The 5,479-nt window shown below is 35.7% G+C and overlaps 1 long non-coding RNA gene across 1 annotated transcript; it reads left to right on the top strand.

The window, feature by feature from the left end:
• Nucleotides 1-2,553: 2,553 nt before the first annotated feature.
• On the top strand, nt 2,554-3,423 carry LOC149408122 (uncharacterized). The gene is made up of 3 exons (XR_016301783.1): nt 2,554-2,957; nt 3,074-3,165; nt 3,313-3,423. It is a non-coding gene; the product is annotated as an uncharacterized LOC149408122 (long non-coding RNA).
• The last annotated feature ends 2,056 nt before the right edge of the window (nt 3,424-5,479 follow it).

The raw sequence follows: 5,479 nt of genomic DNA on the forward strand, positions 1-5,479 counted from the left end.
GTGGTTGCTCGAGTTGCCGAGGAAGGAAGAGAGACGTGCTGCGAGGGGAGACGAACGTTGCTACCTTTTTCCAAAAGCTTCTCAACGTTCAAGCATCTAAAAAGGTTAGTAAACTTCTATGCTCATATTAGTTTTTATTTACATGTGCTTGCTCTTTGTCTAGGTTAGTAAAAACTGTTTTACTTGAAAAAGAAAATTTTTAAAATTCCGCCGCTTAACGAAGCGTTAAACTTTTTCTTAAACCATAGATCAATTCCAACAACAACTCCATCTTTACCTTTGACTGTAGTGTAAATGTGCCAAAATTTTGGGGGAAATTTCCCTCCATTTTAAAATGGTGAAATTTTGATCATTCTTAATTTTTTTTGTAAAACCACTACTTTTTTATATAAGCTGTAGAGAAAAGCAGACTATTATCTACAGTTTTATATTCGACTAGAGTCTAATATAGGCCAAAAAAAAGGTGACCGTAGTCTGTATTCAAAGACTCCATTAAAAGGCTAAACTGAAGTTAAAAAAAAAAAACTGTAGTTGTATCCTATATTTCTGGTAGTGCCTTTTTCTTTGTGTCTTAGCAATTAACCGTGATCATTGCTGAATGAGATGACTTGCGAACTTATTTTCTTGTATGTATAACTACTGAAAAAAAGACTTATATATCAGGTTAGGAACTAATTATTTTAATTATTAAACTCATCTCTTAAATATATATATATACATATATATATATATATATATATATATATATATATATATATATATATTGTTCAATCATAGTAGAAAAAAGATTCACTTCTCTATGCATTTTCACAGATCTCTAAAATAATTTGTACCACTTTACCACATCAATATCACATATAAACATATATATTCTATACAAAGTTCATATGTCCATCGGATTAACATGATCACACTATAAACATAGATAATTGAATCAAAACCATGTAACATTGATGTAAAAGAAAAAAAGTTCATATCTACATCAGATGACAATTTCAAAATAAAACTAGAGTACAAAGTTTAAATTTGTTTACCTTTGATGGTTGTTATTCTTTTCCCCTCATTCTCATTTCACCTATGAGTCTAGATTATTTTCTTCTCTTATTCTCGGTGGTTTATCAATCAGCAAAGAAAACCAAACACACCAAACCATTCAGAAAATTTCATTATACTTTTCCAGGAAAAAAACAGACTCCGATAAATGGTTATAAACAAGTTAACCTATCATCTTAATCAACCAATCAAACAACGATGTCATATAGAAAAGAAGAATGAAATGTAGGCTCAATTTTAACATATTTCCATCATCACGCACACGAAAAATAATTGACGAAAAGGAATAAGAAATTTAGGATTTTTTTTACGTGGCTTCTTACCGTCTCTTCTAAAGAATTAGGTGAACAAATGAAGCTAGAGAATCACGAAAAATGTCTAAAAAATCTTTGATCAGAAGTTTTCAAATTTAATACACAACTCAAGATAATTTAAACCAAAACCCTTGATTAAAGAACAGAGGGACAGATAAAGAGAGAATAGATCGAAAAAAAAAACTTGAATAAGAAGACATAACCGAAAACATCTACTTTATTTTGCTTTGAAAATTAAAAAAATAAAGCACTCAGAGAAAAGGAGAAATTAGAAGCGAGAGAGAAAGAGAGAGAAATCAGCAGAGCAATTTTCCAATTAAGTTCTAACCTCGATCATAGTCTGATAAAAATCAAATCTGGATCGAAAATAAATTTGGTTGGAGAGGTCGGTGTGATCTGTAACGAAATCGCACAGAAATGAAAACAAACTCGACTCAGAGACGAAAACAAGTACACAGAGAGAGAGCAAACAAACGAGAGGAAGAAAATCTTACCTTTTCTAATTAACCGAACACAAACGCGTCAGCTGAAAAAGCCTAGAATAAAACCTAATCAGAGAGAGAGAGAGAGAGAGAGAGAGAGAGAGAGAGATTTTATGCGACTCTTATGAAACTCTAAGAAAGGAAACTGAAAAAAAGCCAAGAAAACCTAATCGGCATTGAGAGAGAGAGAGAGAGAGAGAGAGAGAGATCAGAGATTTTATGCGGCTCTATCAAATGATGAAACCTTAAGGAAAAGGAAGTCTATATATACGGGCTTTATAATTTGGGCTTCTGTTTTTTGCTTAATATTGGGCTTTCAATTCCGTTTAATTTCATGAAGTAAAGATTATATTGGGCTGATTTCGGAAATTGCTTTATATATGGACTTCTACCATTATTTACATAAATATTTATTTTCACAAAATATAATGAAATACTTCAAACAATTGTTTAACATCAATAACATCCCGCAGTAACGCACGGGCATTCCGCTTGTAGATATATATATATATATATATATAAATATATATATATCTATATAATATAATAAGTCAGAATGACTACTTCACTATTTATAGACTATTCCTTTTTGTTTTTAATCAATCATAATTCGACACGTCACTTGAATGAATTATTTTGAAATTATAGAAGAGAAAATTAGAGAAGAAGAAAAAGCCATCTTTAAGTCTTTCAATCGTAATAAAGTTGGAGAAGAGAGAGCCACAACGTAACCTGTTCGTTTTCCTCTTTTCGATTTTCTAGGGTTTCCTTGTTCGTCTAGAGAGATGGTTGGCTCTGAGAGTCCGGGTAAGTCTTCGTCAACAAAGCCGGCGGCTGAGACACATAGGATCACAAAGCCGATCTTCGGAGGCTGAGATCTTATGGATGTTTGTCGATTTTTGGGAGTCCGGGTAAGTCTTCGTCAACGAAGCTGGCGGCTGAGACACATGGGATCACAAAGCCGATCTCCGGCGGCTGAGATCTTATGGATATTTGTCGATTGTGCTTAAGCCGATCTGCGCCAGAGTCTTACTCAATCGAACCCAGTCGTGTTCCAACAAGTATAAGTTTTGGTGAGTCGGAATTTCGCTCCTCGACAGGCTTTATTGTAAGTTCTATATCAAGGTCTCTATATAAAAAAATGTATTTCGGGAGCGAGCAGATTGGTTTTGAAATTGACATTATTAGTATCCGTAAGGCTTTATTTCTTCCTTTATTTTGTAGGAGAAGCAAACAGAGGAAATATGTAATGGAATTCCTCCGAAGTCTGTGTCAAAAAGGGCACGTAAGCAAATAAATTTTGATAGTATACAAATGTACGCTTATACAATTCTTGCTTTCAACAAGACACTTTGTATTTTGTTTAGTTCTTACTGATACCTAAATATATATATATATATATATATATAAATATATATATTTTTGTAACAATGGATTGCGGGCTAAGTTTCCCTTTTCTTTAGGACCCGGTGAGACAGGAAGAAATTGATGCAATTCTGCAACAACTTGTGAAAGAAACTCCTGAGCTTCTTGGGAAAAAGTTTAGTCGCCATTCTTCAGACGAACTTATGAAGGAGCGCAATGCCTTAGACTTTCCTACCACTTTTAAAGTAACCACATAATTAATAACAATCTGTTGTGCCCATTCTAGCTTGCTACAATTTCAATTGGGCAGTGTCCGCCGCAGTCTGCAAAGCAGGTGCTTCTGCCAAGAAAATCCCGTTGTTCCAAGTAATATATATATATATATATATATATATGTTGTCGCTGTTTTTCGGACAACGATTTAGGAGCCACAGGCGGTTAGACCCGAGGCCGGACCAAGTGGCCTCGCCTGGGCTCGAGCGTGTCGGACCTGGTTGCCCAGATCTTCCCTTGGCTGTCGATGGTGTTTGAGCTCGCCGGGGTACCTGGAAAAGGTGAGAGGACCGTGAGCTAAGAAGGGAAAATAGAGGGGGTGCCTCTGTTTACCTCTCCGACGCTCAACATTAGTGGGATTGAGGTGGAGTATAGAGGATTTATAGGGTGAGAGGCCAAAGATGAGGAAACGAGTGAAGTCTGCGTCCTACAGCGTTTCTGGACTCAAAAATGGGTTACCTAGAGAAGGTGAGTGGCGCCTATATTTATAGGCGACCAAGAGGTCACTTGTGGGCCCCCTTGGCCGAGGATAACACGGGCTGGCGTCATTGGCGTGTCCCTTCGCCGAGGATGATGTAGGTGTTGTCAATGGTGCCCATAAGAAGAGTTGAATCTTTATATTATGCATTTGATGTAATAAAGTCTCATGAAGACTCTTGCTTGTAATTGCTTATTCATTAATAATAAAGTTGAAACGTTCATTCATTCTTTCTTTGTTTGAAGCTTTATGATAAAACCTTAGTCTTTTAGTCCATAAACAAACTTAACAACTTACGAAGAGACAAATGTAGATTTGCATGAACAAACTCTTCGTAGTTTGCTTAAAACGATATATTCGCAATCTAAGGGTCAAAGGACTATTGACCTCAGTATGATTGTTAGAAAAATCTATGATGTCTGGTTATGAGGCATTGAGAGTTGGAGACTCTATAGTTCTTCTAGGTATCTTTCGAAGGTACTGAATTGACCAGTGCACTTCTAGAGACAAGATAAGAACAAACCATTTAACCTCTTATGACTCGAAGTCACTACGTATGACTTGCATCGTGCTTACCTTAATCGTGAAATGAGACATGTCATTTCACACCTTAGTATTCTCATTTGAGAAAGTCAGAGTTCGGACTCACTATGTGATTCCGAACAGGGCCTATTGGTGAAGTACTTAGTTGTGAGAATGTCATGAGTAACTTTGTGAAGTTCTCATAGATATGGAATTCATGTACAAGATTGCTGAAATGCAATGTATGTCACCTCATGCTTTGTTCCTTGGAGTGTGAATAAATGAACTGGCCAGTGTCCAAATTGAATCCTGACTCTTTTGGATGAAACAATGTGACTTGTTAGCTCCTCGTCAATACATTGTTTCTAACTTATTCACAAGCGACAAAGGAGTTGAGGAAATAACAGCTAGAAGGGTAAAATGGTAATTTAGTAAATCCCGACTAGCTGATGACATTCATGAAGGGTGAACATAGATAATATTCAGTGGATCCGCTCATCATAATTAGGTTGAATTCTTGAGTAGAAAATAAATTTATTTGAACCGAGAGATTTTCAGTGTCAACTCTTTACTGGAGTCAGTTGGCATTAAGCTAAACTTGGAAAAGGTTTGTGAACTTTTGAGTCCAAGTGTTTAGCTCAAGCTTTGTTCATTTGGGTCCATGAGGTCACTGTCACGAATCACATCGATTACGAATAGTTAAACTGGAAGCTAAGTCAAAACAAAAACGAAAATAGTCAAAAAGGTATCTTTGTCTTTTGAGACAAAGGATGAAATGAATGTCAATAAATTTTTTGAAAAGTTCATTTGATGACTTAATGTCACTCGGCCATGACTTGATCATTGGGCCTTGTGAATTAATTTCATTTCATAAGAATTTTATTGAAAATTCTTAATGGGCTTTTCTCATGTTGTCATGAACAAATGAAGAAGCTTCTAGAAGCTCCTTCTAGAGACATAATGGGCGCCCAACATACCCATAGGAAGAGAGA

This window comes from Urtica dioica, chromosome 1 (assembly GCF_054948205.1).
Source record: "Urtica dioica subsp. dioica isolate 48M chromosome 1, U.dioica_male_clone48M_v1_H2, whole genome shotgun sequence".
NCBI classification, from domain to species: Eukaryota; Viridiplantae; Streptophyta; class Magnoliopsida; order Rosales; family Urticaceae; genus Urtica; species Urtica dioica.